Source organism: Grampus griseus (genome assembly GCF_964374135.1).
Source record: "Grampus griseus genome assembly, chromosome: 12".
Lineage (NCBI taxonomy): Eukaryota > Metazoa > Chordata > Mammalia > Artiodactyla > Delphinidae > Grampus > Grampus griseus.
The window spans coordinates 16,064,976-16,079,039 of record NC_139006.1 but is presented as its reverse complement, the minus strand read 5'-3'; the positions used below and the strand labels follow the sequence as shown (position 1 = coordinate 16,079,039).

Sequence of the window (14,064 nt, the reverse complement as noted above, 5' to 3'; positions counted from 1 at the left end):
ATAAACCCACACACATATGGTCACCTTATCTTTGATAAAGGAGGCAAGAATATACAGTGGAGAAAAGACAGCCTCTTCAATAAGTGGTGCTGGGAAAACTGGACAGGTACATGTAAAAGTATGAGATTAGAACACTCCCTAACACCATACACAAAAATAAGCTCAAAATGGATTAAAGATCTAAATGTAAGGCCAGAAACTATCAAACTCTTAGAGGAAAACATAGGCAGAACACTCTATGACATAAATCCCAGCAAGATCCTTTTTGACCCACCTCCTAGGGAAATGGAAATAAAAAATAAATAAACACATGGGACCTAATGAAACTTAAAAGCTTTTGCACAGCAAAGGAAACCATAAACAAGACCAAAAGACAACCCTCAGAATGGGAGAAAATATTTGCAAATGAAGCAACTGACAAAGGATTAATCTCCAAAATTTACAAGCAGCTCATGCAGCTCAATAACAAAAAAACAAACAACCCAATCCAAAAATGGGCAGAAGACCTAAACAGACATTTCTCCAAAGAAGATATACAGATTACCAACAAACACATGAAAGAATGCTCAACATCATTAATCATTAGAGAAATGCAAATCAAAACTACAATGAGACATCATCTCACACCGGTCAGAATGGCCATCATCAAAAAATCTAGAAACAATAAATGCTGGAGAGGGTGTGGAGAAAAGGGAACACTCTTGCACTGCTGGTGGGAATGTAAATTGATACAGCCACTATGGAAAACAGTATGGAGGTTCCTTAAAAAACTACAAATAGAACTACCATACGACCCAGCAATCCCACTACTGGGCATATACCCTGAGAAAACCATAATTCAAAAAGAGTCATGTACCAATATGTTCATTGCAGCTCTATTTACAATAGCCAGGAGATGGAAACAACCTAAGTGTTCATCATCAGATGAATGGATAAAGAAGATGTGGCACATATATACAATGGAATATTACACAGCCATAAAAAGAAATGAAATTGAGTTATTTGTAGTGAGGTGGATGGACCTAGAGTCTGTCATACAGAGTGAAGTAAGTCAGAAAGAGAAAAACAAATACCGTATGCTAACACATATATATGGAATCTAAGGGGAAAAAAAAAAAGGTCGTGAATCTACTTTTTCAAGTCTAAATTTTTGAAATCTAAATACAAAGCAATAATTTCCAATCAAATTTATCATCTCGGGAGTTCCCTGGTAGTCCAGTGGTTAGGACTTGGCACTTTCACTGCCGGGACCCAAGTTCAATCCTTGGTTGGGGAACCAAGATGCCGCAAGCCGCACGGCACGGACAACAAATTTATCACCTCAATTGAGATATGCTGTAAGTATAAAATAAGAAAGAATGTAAAAGATCTAATTTATCTTTTTTAAAATTTATTTATTTATTGGCTGCGTTGGGTCTTTGTTGCTGCACGTGGGCTTTCTCTAGTTGTGGTGAGCGGGGGCTACTCTTCATTGCAGTGTGCGGGCTTCTCATTGCGGTGTCTTGTCTTTATTGTGGAGCACGGGCTCTGGGTGCCCGGGCCTCAGTAGTTGTGGCATGCGGGCCCAGCAGCTATGGATCGCGGGCTCCAGAGAGCAGGCTCAGCAGCTGTGGCACACAGGCCCAGTTGCTCTGCAGCATGTGGGATCCTCCCAGGCCAGAGGTTGAACCCGTGTCCCCTGCATTGGCAGGCGGATTCTTAACCACTGCACCACCAGGGAAGCCCTCTTTTTTAAAAAATATTGATTACATGTTGAAATGATACTATTTTGGAAAACTAAGTTTAATGAAATGTATTACTAAAATTAATTTCAACGGTTTCTTTTTATTCTTTTCATTGTGGGTACTAGAAAATGTAAAATTATGTGTGTGGAGAAAAAAATTATGCATGTGGCTCACATTATATTTCTATTGGACAGTGTTGGTCTAGTCAAAAGATCTAACTCGGGCAAGATCCTAGTTCTCTGACCAGGGATTGAACCCATGCCCCCTGCAGTGGAAGCACAGAGTCCCAACCACTGGACCGCTAGGGAATTCCCTACCATGAACTTTTTTTTTTTTTTTTTTGCTATCATGTGAAAAAGTTGGTTAGAAATAATGTTTGCCAATTTTATTGACCTTTCCTTAGACTTTACCCTGGACCAGAAATTGGTTATGCGTTAAACTGGGGAGTTTGATAAAGCTTTCCTCCTCTCCTGCCAGTTACTGATGTTCATACAGATCAGAATCACTAGGAAATGTTTTATGATACAATCATTAAAATATTTTAAATGAGGGAAAATAAGGGATGTTTGCTGGCCTCCCTGCTTTTTAACTCATACTTAATGATATACTCTCAGTTTTGGATGAAACAAAAGTATGCATCTTTCTGCTATTGAGAACAGAAAATAAGCACTTGTTTATGTACATTCACTCATCAACATATTGGGTGGATATTGTGTGCACTATGATTGGTGTTGAGTATTCAGCAGCAAAAAACCAAACAACGTACCTGTCCTCAGGAAGCTTACATTCCAGTGAAAGAAGACAGAAAGCCAATGAATAAGATAATCATAGATTCTGACAAGTTCTATGGAAAAAAATTAATATAATGATTTGGTAAAGAGTAACTTTATCAAATGGTGGGGAGCGTGTGTGTGTGTGTCTCTAATTTAGGTCAGGTAACTGGGCAATCTCTTTGAGAAGATGACATTTGAGCAGACACTTGAAGAAAAAGGATTCAGCCATAGGAAGAGCCATGGGAAAGGCAGTCCAGGCAGAAGGCACAACAGACGCAAAGGCCTTGAGTTGGAGGAGAGTTTGATGTGCTTGAAGAACAGAAAGGAAGTCATATGACTAGGATGTGGTGAGCAAAAGGGAAAGGGATAGGAGATGGGATTGGCAAGCAGGAGCCAACAGCAGCCAGTAGGTCATATTAAGAAGTCTAAATTTTATTTTAAGGGTAATGGGGAGCCATTGAAGGTTTTAGAGCACAAGAGTAACCAGATGTTTTTTTTTTTTTCACACAGATGATCCAGTAGTAGCTTCAATGACAGCTGACCCTGTTCTATAATTGCCAGAAAGAACTAAGAACTGATTGGTTTGGGTAGGTGCCCTCCAATATTCAATAGTATTTTAGTTAATAATTCCATATACCAAGACACCTTGCATGTACCCTGTTTGCACCAGGGGCCCAAGAACCCCCAGGAGATAACTCATCAAAAGGAAAGACAGATCAGTCAAATAAATAAGTCAGACTCAAAATAAGGTTAATATTTGGCTAGAGTTTGGATGGGTGATTTCTGAGGAGTGCAGTGTACCTGTCACTCAGATTAGTTCTCACGACCAGTCCTTATGGACTTACCATGCCTGAGTTTTATGTGGCTATGGCTGTAAGTAAAAACTAAGGGGGTTGTTTAATGGAAACCTCTTCTTGGTCCCCAAAGCAATGTTGGTCTAGCATCTCATCAACACGGTGGAACACAGAGTGGCTGGGAGGCATTCCCCTCGACTGAACATCACCATTGAACATCCAACTGCTTTGGCACCTGGCACCTTGTGTTAGTTAGTACCTGATAGGTGGCAGCAGTGCCTGGTAGGAAAGGTGATACCCAGTGATACAAGGTGGAGATGACTCTTGGATAAAGTGGAAATCAGTCAAGGTAGTCGGTCATAAGCAGCAGAAATAGCAGCATGCCTGGTTGGTACAGGGGTGCCCAGAATAGGAGAAAAAGAGGAAAAATCCACAAACATCGTAGCTGACTAGACTTGTTTCTGACCATATGTGACTCCCTCCTGGGCACCCCCAGAAATCTTGATAGGGAGTGAACTTTGCAGGAGCCTGGAGTTCTACAATAAATAGCAGATGAGGGTACGGTGAGCTGTTTTGGGCTGGGTTCCCCAAGAAACTCATTCTGAGACAAGGATTCAAGGGCAGGTAGTTTATTTGGGCAACGAGCCCAGGAAACAACAGGATGCGGAGAGGGAAAGGGCGACACAGAAAGGAAGACAACCAATAAAGGGCATGTGGCAAGCAAGTGACTGCTACAGGCAAGTGGAGCTCAGCATCCCCAGAGGGCACTGGGATACTGCAGAGAACAGGCCTCATATTATCTCAGTGGAAGGAGAGGAAGCTGGGAGATTCCTCCACCAACACCCATCCATCACTGGGTGGGGCTGTTTCTAGGGAAACAAACTCTTTGGAACTTCCAGGCCATCCTGCTTGCTGGCCGGGTGTGCTTCCACAGCCAGAACAAAGCCCTCCCTCAGTCACAAGTGTAGCAATGAGCATCCTTTGGTGTATAGAGAGGAGTGTTGAGGGACTCTGGGCAGGGCCCCAGCTGCATCTACTACACAAGAGACTACACCAGGCTACAAGCATAGAGGAATTTATCATATAGTCTCATTTCTGGCCCAATTTCAGTCCTCATTCTTATTTTGTTTTTCTTTTTCTCCCTTCTCTCCTACTTATAATTTATGCAATCTGGCTGTTTGATGTATCCTTGTAAGCTGCCTTAAATCTTTTTCTGGAACACAGCAGCACATAAATAAATAAACACTAGCAAGGTTTAACATTTTCCCTTTATTTATTGACTATTTTTCCCTTCTCTGAACTTCTTGGACCAGAGCCTCATTTACCTGCATCTAGCTCTGTGCTGGGCACATCAGAGGCATTTTATCATTGTTCTGTAGACCGGCACAAAGATATACAGTTGGTTTATAAACTGACTCTGTGACCAGAAGCAGATACAGAGGCACAGGACTCTCTGGCCCCTTCTTTCTTGAACCCAGTGCTTAGAACAATGCCTGCACATAACAGGTGCTCGGTAAATATCTGTTAAATGAAAGAATGAGACTTGGAGGACCTATATCCATAAGGGTTCCCATAAGTCACTATTTAGAAATCCATCAACATACTGGAATTGTGAGCTTTGTAAGGTCAAACTTGCCCTGGAAACCACTATCATGTGGATGTACTTATTTTCATGAGCACAAGCTGGAAGGCAGGGACTAAAGATAGATCTAGAGATGGTGTTTTAAAGTATATGCCCAGCAGGCTCCGTGCATCTCAGAACACCCAGTGCTAACTCAAATGCAGTCCGTTTATGAATGTAATCTTTGCTTGTAGGTGTCCTGGCAAACTGTTCTCAGTAACATCCCTATTGAGAAACTGGGTTCCTCAGGAATCTCAGATGCTAGAAACTGAGTGACTGCTTTACATCCCATGAATCAGAAAGAAACTGTTGTTTAAGTGGTGGGTCACATGCATGTAGGTATCTGGGTTTTTTGTTTTGTTTTGTTTTTTGCTGTAATACTTTTCCCCTTAAGAGGCAAGCACAGTAGTTTTATTTAATAAAACACTAACTAGAAATTTTGTTTTTGGCTGCATTGCACAGCGTATGGGATATTAATTCCATGACCAGGGACTGAACTCGGGCTCTCAGTGGTGAGAGCATGGCGTCCTAGCCACTGGACCACCAGGGAATTCCATAAAACATTAACTAGAAATTTAAAAGTTTAGCCTTTGAAAAACAAATTTTTCCATTTAATAAATCAGCATTACCCATAAGTAGGTTACTTCTAGGAAGCTCCATTTTTATGTAGATCTTAGCAAAGAAGGAGAGAGAAATAGTTTGGCACTTCTGCTATTTGTGTTTAAATTAAGATAAAATTTACATAATATAAAATTCATCCTTTTAAAGTGAACAATTCAGTGGTTTTTAGTATATTCACGATGTTATGCAAACAACACCACTATCTAATTCCAGAACTGTTTCTTCACCCCCAAAAGAACCCTATACCCATTAGCAGTCATTTCCTATCCCCCCCTCTTCCCAGCTCCTGGCAACCGCTAGCCTATGTGGATTTGCCTATTCTAGATATTTCATATAAATTGAATCATACCATATGTGACCTTTCCTTTCTGGCTTCTTTCACTTACCAGGATGATTTTAAGTTTCATCCATGTTGTAGCATGTATCAGTACTTCCTTTTTTTATGGCTGAAGAATATTCCATTGGTGTATGGATACACCACACTTTGCTTATCCATTCATCCATGGACAGACACTTGGCTGTTTCTACTTTTTGGCTATTGTGAATAAGGTTGCAGTGAATGCTGGCATACAAGTATCTGTTCAAGTCCTTGCTTTCAATTCCTTTGGGTGTCTACCTAGGAGTGGAATTGCTAGGTCATATGCGAATCACCTGTTTTCCAAAGTGGTTACACCATTTTACATTCACACCAGCAATGTATGAGAATTCTAATTTCTCCACATCCTCGCTAACACTTGTTATTCTGTGTGTGTGTTCAAAGTATAGCCAACCTGGGACCTCCCTGGTGGTCCAGTGGGTAAGACTCCATGCTCCCAATGCAGGGGACCCGGGTTTGATCCTTGGTAGGGGAACTAGATCTCGCATGCATGCTGCAACTAAGATCCCACATGCCGCAACTAAAAAAAAGATCCCACGTGCCATAACTAAGGTCTGGCACAGCCAAAAAATAAAAATAAAAATAAAATAAAGTATAACCATCCTAATGGGTGTGAAGTGGTATCTTGTGGGTTACCTCTGTTATTTTTTTTGAAAATTTAAGTTTCCCCCTGTCCTGGAAAAAAACATCCATTTTTCCCCCATCTTTCCTCTTTCATACACTTTTGTTTTGTTTTGCTTTTAGAACAATTTTAGGTTTACAGAAAATTGAGCAGACAGTATAGAGAGCTGCCATATACCTCTTCTCTCTTCCTGTCACAGTTTTCCCTCTTAGTGACATCATACATTAGTGTGATATATTTGTTACCATTGTTGAACCAATATTGATACATTATTATTAACTAAAGTCCCTAGTTTACACTAGGGCCCTTCTTTGTGCTGTACATTGGTATGGGTTTTGACAAACACGTAATGTTATATATCTATTACTGTAGTATCACACAAAGTAGTTTCATTACCCTGAAGATCCTCTGTGCTCTACTTATTCATTCCTCCCTCCCTCCCCCAAAGTGCTGGCAACCATTTATCTCTTCCTGTCTCTTTTAACTAGAATCATTTTTGACTATAGTTTTGTCTATTCCAGAGTGTAATGTAGTTGGAATCATATAGAGTTTAGCCTTTTCAGAATGACTGCTTTCACTTGTTTGTTTACCTTTTGAAGGACATCTTGGTTGCTTTCAGATTTGGGCAATTATAAATAAAGGTGCTATAGGCATTCTCAGATTGAGTGATGACCTGGAGAAGCCAGTGCCATTGAACGACTGTTTATTACTTACATTCCTGAGAGAAGGGGACATGCTATGCCACTCAGGGCCATAGGGAAGGCATCAGGTTTTGATCAGGAGGCAGAAGCAGGAATAAGAGAAAAGCCTAAGCCAGAGCCTTTATTGGAGTTTCTGCAGAAAAGGAGAGACAGTTAAACAGTTTAGGATGGGCTCCTTTGAATAATTCCAGTGGGCTCTAGGGCATAGGAGCTGTCTTCAGTTGTCTGGGACCTGATTCTGGGATGATTAAGACAGAGGAAATATTGGGTTGGTATGTGAGTTACATAAGCAGGTGGGTGGGGACGTGGCACTGGGTCAGGTGGTCTGCGCATGACTAGACACATTCCAGGCAAGCAGTCCACCTCCCCTAGGAATTAGCTAGCCCTATAAGGGCAGTTTCCTCTCAAGTCTGAAAGGTCCCCCAGGATGTCAAAACATCGTAAGATACAGAAAATAAAAAACATGATGAATACACTGAGTTTCCCTATAGGGATGGTTTTGGGATAGGTTCTCTAGATGCAGATGCTTACATGGGGTTTGGGAAACAAAATGCTTATTAAGGATCAGCCCGTCTGAAAGGAAAGGAAAAGTCTAGTTGCAATACTAGCTTGACAAAGGCTTGGCCAACCCAGAGGGAAGCTCTGGAGTGAGGACTGCCCATCAGACTGTCCCGCATCTGGAGGAAATGGGCAGCCGTTACAGCCTGGCCTTGCTTGGTCAGCAGTGCAGGCTGCTCTGGGAAGGACGTGACCTTGAACGAGGCAGCTCTCTGCCCCTAAGGCAGACCCTGAAGGAGCTGACAGCTGGGGGCCATCTGCTGACCCCACTCCCTGCAGGTGGACAGCAAGTCCTTCCTCAAGGGGGAATGTGGGCGGCACATCTGTGACCGCCTCAGGGATCCTGTTCCAGTTGGCCTCAGCAGTTGCTGGCTTGAGGACACACTCTTATTGGCTACCTTTCTTTCCCTGCCTCACTTCCACACTCTCCTTTACCTCCCTAATAAACTACTCTCACCGAAATTTTTATCTTAGAGTCTGCTTTTGGGGGAACTGAAACCAAGACACATCCAACTCACCTTTAGAGTGATGTCCCTTGGGGCCGTTCTGGCAGTTTCCAGTTATATAAATGTACTTTTCTTGCATTACATATACTTAGGGTGATTCCAGTCCTGGTTTGTTCAAATAATTCCTGTTTAATATGTTGCCCTGATGTTCCATTCCATTGATGCCCCTTTTTATCTTAAAACTATCCTGGTTTGGATGATACATTTTATGATCAACCTACAACTCTTTAAAGTGAGTGACCCTTAATAAGATCCATGGACAGGGAAAAGTGGTTTCTTTTGATCTTGAATGCCATCAACTCATAGTTTATTTGGGGTGAATCATCCAATTTTAGAGCTGGAAGCAACTCTATGGCTGGCTTATCCATTGACTCTGCCTTTGGCTTATCCATTGACTCAACCTTTCTTTTTTTTTTTAACTATTGGAATGCACATGGTTGGATATTCACGTTTATAACAATCCCATGGGAATTTCCAATATGCCAGCTGTAACTCCACTCCTTTCCTCCTACCAGGAAAGCATATTGAATGCTGGCAAGAATTAACGTTGTTACAGGGATAATGTATTATTTTTAAAAAGATGAATCATTCTCAAGTCCTGGTACTTTAACCATTAGCATCAAATCAGTCATGACACAGTTCATGACTGATTGAATTTGAGAACTGCTGATCTCATTCTAAATCCCTGCATTACATAAAGAAGTCATTTAGCCACATGGTGGCTCCATCTTCTCACCTGGAAATGGGGATGCTAAAATCCCCTTCCCTGTCTGGCTGAGTTATGGTGGAAGGCAAATGAGATAATGAATGTAAAAGCTTTGGGAAAGGGACTTCCCTGGTGGCGCAGTGGTTAAGAACCCGCCTGCCAATGCAGGGGACACAGGTTCGAGCCCTGGTTTGGGAAGATCCCACATGCCGCGGAGCAACTAAGCCCGCACACCACAACTACTGAGCCTGCGCTCTACAGCCCGCGAGCCACAACTACTGAGCCCGTGTGCCACAACTACTGAAGCCTGCACCCCTAGAGCCTGTGCTCTGCAACAAGAGAAGCCACCGCAATGAGAAGCCCGCGCACTGCAATGAAGAGTAGCCCCTGCTCGCCGCAGCTAAAGTCCATGCGCAGCAATGAAGACCCAACACAGCCAAAAATAAAGTTAAATAAATTTATATTAAAAAAAAGCTTTGGGAAGTATAAATCCTTTGAACCAATGGAAGCCATTGTGGTGGTATCTGCAGATGGGAAGAAGCAGCCATATTTGCTAAGCATTTTCTAGAGCCACACCAGAATTTACAAAATAGCTGAATTTGCACCCATCTGGTTTGCACAGTACATCTATGAGTGAAAATTTTACCAGTGCTCCTGGTCATTATGTGAATTCTCTTTACAACTTTGCTAAGATGCCTTAGTCAAAACCCAGTGGTTGCAAGAGAAAAAATCCAACATGAATTAGCTTGAATAAATTGGCTCACATAATGAAAACATGGGAACATCCTGGTTGGAGTTGGCCACAGCGATGGCTGGAACCCGAGACTGGAACATCGCAAGGATTCTCTGTGTCTCTCACCCATGCTGTTCTCTATGTATTGGCTTCGTTTTCTCAGAACAGCTTCTTCAGTAGGTGCGGGCATGGCTACTGAATGCTGGGCTCCCATCTTTACCTCTTTGTGATCATAGAGGAGAGATACCCTTTTCCCCTCCCTGCCCACTCAGATTAGTTAGAAGAACTCTAGAGAGGTACTCTGATTGGCCCACCCGTGGACCAATCACTGTATTCCAGGAAATAACCTGTAAACTAAGCCCATTAAGCCAGATGCCCACACCTCAGATCAATTACTCAGGGCTTCTCATGTACACAGTTGCTTCAGGGATTTTTGGGAGCTGGCAACCATCAGATCTGTGCCTATCATTCAGTGAAAATAAAGTCTTATAGATTGTCAAACCTTTATTCCTAATGAATCTTTTATATTCCTAGAGCTATAAATAGTAAATCCTTTCCCTTTCCTTCCAAATGCAAATATTTTGAATTTTTAATGATTGCTTTCCAAAGCCTACTTTCAGAATCACTCTTCAAAAGGTTTGTGCCAACGTATACTCCCACAAACAGATGGTGGTAGGCATTCTTGAATTGTAAACTGTCACTGATCTATGCTGGTGGTTCTCCATTGAGGGTGATTGTGACTTCCCAGGGTATAATGGCAATGTCTGGAGACATTTTTGATTGTCACAACTGGGGTGATGCTACTGGCTTCTAGTGGGTAGGAGGACAGGATGCTGCTAGACATCCTGCAATGCACAGATAGCAGCTCCCCACGACGAAGAATTATCTGGTCCAAAATCTCAATAGTGCTGAAGTTGAGAATTTCTGATCTATGCAAACAGACATGGTCTTTATTTTTGTATATAGAGAAGTCTCAACAAGAAGACTTGCCTCGACAGAAAAACTTTGGCAGCACACTCTATGGCTGGTCTTGGCATAGGGAGGTACACTTGAAGTCCTATTTTCCCAAATTGGGAGGAGAGCATTGAATATGGCAGGTAAAAGTTTTCAAAGTGTCCAGTTAAACTGCTTGGAAAACTCACTCTCCCAAGCTCTGCTGGACTCTGTTTTAAGGATAGTATTTAAAACACTTTAGCAAAAAGAGGGATAGCTCAGTATACAACTGAATGTGAGAATTACCCATGCTTGGTTTATTTCTATTCTGATCCTTGGAAAATAATAGTCATATACTATCATTAAGGAAATTTAATGCAGGACAAAATAGAATGTAAGAAAACCCCCACTAACAGGGTCTGGTCTCAGCAAACTATACAACAGGAAATAATTTAGCTTTCAGCTTCCTGGTTTTGTATCTTTCTCCATGTCACTCACTGCCTCCCTCTACCCATTGACCCCAACTAATGGTACCACTTGCTGCTTCTTTTCAGAAGTAGTAAAATGAGGCAGTAAAGAGTAGACTCTGGCATTAGCCCACCTTAATTCAAAGCCTGACTCTGCTAATTACTATTGGTGCAACTTTGGGCAAATTACTTAACTAAGTTTCTTCATCTGTAAAGTAGAGATGATAATAGTGCCTCCTCATAGGGTTGTTGTGAGGGTTAAATAGGTAATATACACAAAGAACTTAGAGTAGTGCCTGGAACATACCAAGTAGTATGTAAGTGTTAGTAATGTTATTTTCAATTCTCTACCACTTTATCAAAACCTGATGTTAGACCAATACCCAGTTTGAAGGCTTAAATGAATGGGAACAACTGAGTGTGGAGTGATGGTGATAGCCTTTGGGTTTAAGAACCTGAAATCTCAGGACTTCCCTGAGTGGTTAAAACTCTGCACTCCCAATGCAGGGGGCATGGGTTCCATCCCTGGTCAGGGAACTAGAGCCCACCTGCCGCAACCAGAGATCCTGCATGCTGCACGCTGCAACAAAGATCCTGCGTGCTGTAGCTAAGACCCGGCACAGCCAAATAAATAAATAAATATTTAAAAAATTTTTTTAAAGAACCTGAAATCTCAACTGGACAGTACCCCACATACAACGCAGCCAACACATTCTCTACATACTTAAAGCTCATCCAGGAATAGAAATATCTAGAGCAGGGGTGGGCAAACGATAGTCTGAAGGCCAAATCCAGCAAGCCTTTTGTTTTTATAAGTAAAGTTTTTCAGAACCCAGCCACACCCATTTTTTAATGTATTATCTAAGGTTGCTGTTGTGCTATAATGGCAGAACTGAGAATTCACAATGGCGGAGTTGAGTAGTCACAACAGAGACTGTACAACTTGCAAATCCTCAAATATTTCATCCACCACAGGACAAGTTTGCTGGCCTCTGCTCTAGACCCTTGCGACTCAAAGTAGCAGTCTGTGTACCTACAGCATCAGCATCACCTGGGGGCTGGTTAGAAATGCAGAGTCTCAGGCCCCACCCCAGACCAAGTGCATCAGAAGCTGCATCCCCAGGGAGTTTGTGTGCACAGTAAGACTGGAGGACACTACACAGAGTACACTTGCTTTCCAAGGAAGAGTAATTTATGTGACTTTCAGGGTTCCTTCTAATGCTAAGCTTCAAGTGAAGAACTTAGTTGATTTCTTTTTACTTTTTGTTTAAAATTAATTTATTTTATTTATTTTTGTCTGTGTTGGGTCTTTGTTGCTGCACGTGGGCTTTCTCTAGCTGCGGTGAGTGGGGGCTGCTCTTCATTGTGGTGTGCGTGCATCTCATTGCGGTGGCTTCTCTTAGTGTAGAGCACGGGCTCTAGGGCGCTTGGGCTCAGTAGTTATGGCACATGGGCTTAGTTGATCCACGGCATGTGGGATCTTCCTGGAGCAGGGATCAAACCTGTGTCCCCTGCATTGGCAGGCAGATTCTTAACCACTGCGCCACCAGGGAAGTCCCCTTTTTACTCTATTTTAAAAATTTACTTTTAATTGAGCTATAATTGACAAGTAAAATTATATTACTTTTAGGTGTACAACAGAATGATTTGATATATGTATACATTGTGAAATGATTACCAGAATAAGTTTAGTTAACCTCCATCACCTCACATAAGTTTTTTTTTCTTGTGATGAGAAATCTTAGCAACTTTCAATTGTACAATACAGTATTGGTATCTTAGTTGATTCTTATTTGTCTCTCACTGATCTGAAATCTTAAACTTTGGGGGTATTACTTGAAATTAATAAATTTTGAGCTGGAAAAAACTTTAGAGATGCCATTTCTTTCTTCTCCCTCTTCTTGGTCCATTTTCCTTTTCTTTGTCACTTTTCAGGGTTTATTTATTTATTTATTTATTGCCTTCTACCCAGAATAAAACTAAAGTAGTAATATCAATTTGGTTGTAGCCAGCAAACTAGGAGTCAGATAACGTGGGTTCCAGCCTCATCTGAACTCTGCTCTTTCCCTGTGGCAAGGGCCTGTGCAGGCTGGGTCTCAGTTTCTTCACCTGCAAAATGGGAATGATTTTACGTGCTCAGGGCCTCCCTCACAGGATTGCTATGAGGACAAGTTGCAATACTGTATGTGAAAATGCTCCATCATTGGTAAAGGAACATAAAAATGTAGGGAATTATTTATAGATTGCCTGGCATAGAGCCTTGAATACAGTAGGTGCTGCATAACTGTTGGGTAGAATTTTTTTTTTTCTTGTGGGAACTGCTCCAATAACAGCCAGCAGATGGCAGCAAAAAGCAAGCTTCCCCTCAGAGGCTCCCTCTGGTCCGCTCCCGGGGTTTTACAGTAGTAACGTAACTGAAGGTTCTCCCTGATTTCTAACAGGTTCATACCCCTTCACTCACTTTCTGCCCACATTTTTGAGGGCACTAGGGACTGGGCCTGCTGGGGCCTATGGAGAAGCTGGCCCTGAGTGAACTCATCCATTTCCATTTCTCCGACTATTGCCTTTGTTCCAATGACACTCAGGTCTCCATCACCAGCCCCATCATCTTTCTTGATGGCACAGCTGACCATCTAGTCACTCAACAGTATCCACATAATGCATCTGGTCCAAAACTGAACACATTGCTTTTCTCTCCAAATCTGCTTTTGCTCCTATGTCCTTATTTGCACCACTATCCAACAAGTCATGAATGGAGAAACCTCAGGATCATCTATGACTCTTCCCTCTCCTTCATTCTCCACATCCAATCAATCACCAAATCCTGCTAACACCACCGCCTGAAAAACACTAGGGAAAAACACAACTCCAAAGCAGATACAGACTCGTTTTTAAAACATTCACAGAAAAAACACTGAAAAACACACAT

General features: G+C 41.9%; 1 long non-coding RNA gene across 1 annotated transcript in view; it reads right to left on the bottom strand.

Moving 5' to 3' along the window:
- The window catches only part of LOC309831201, a 59,524-nt gene that overhangs the window by 18,517 nt on the left and 26,943 nt on the right, over positions 1 to 14,064 (bottom strand). The window lies entirely within an intron of this gene.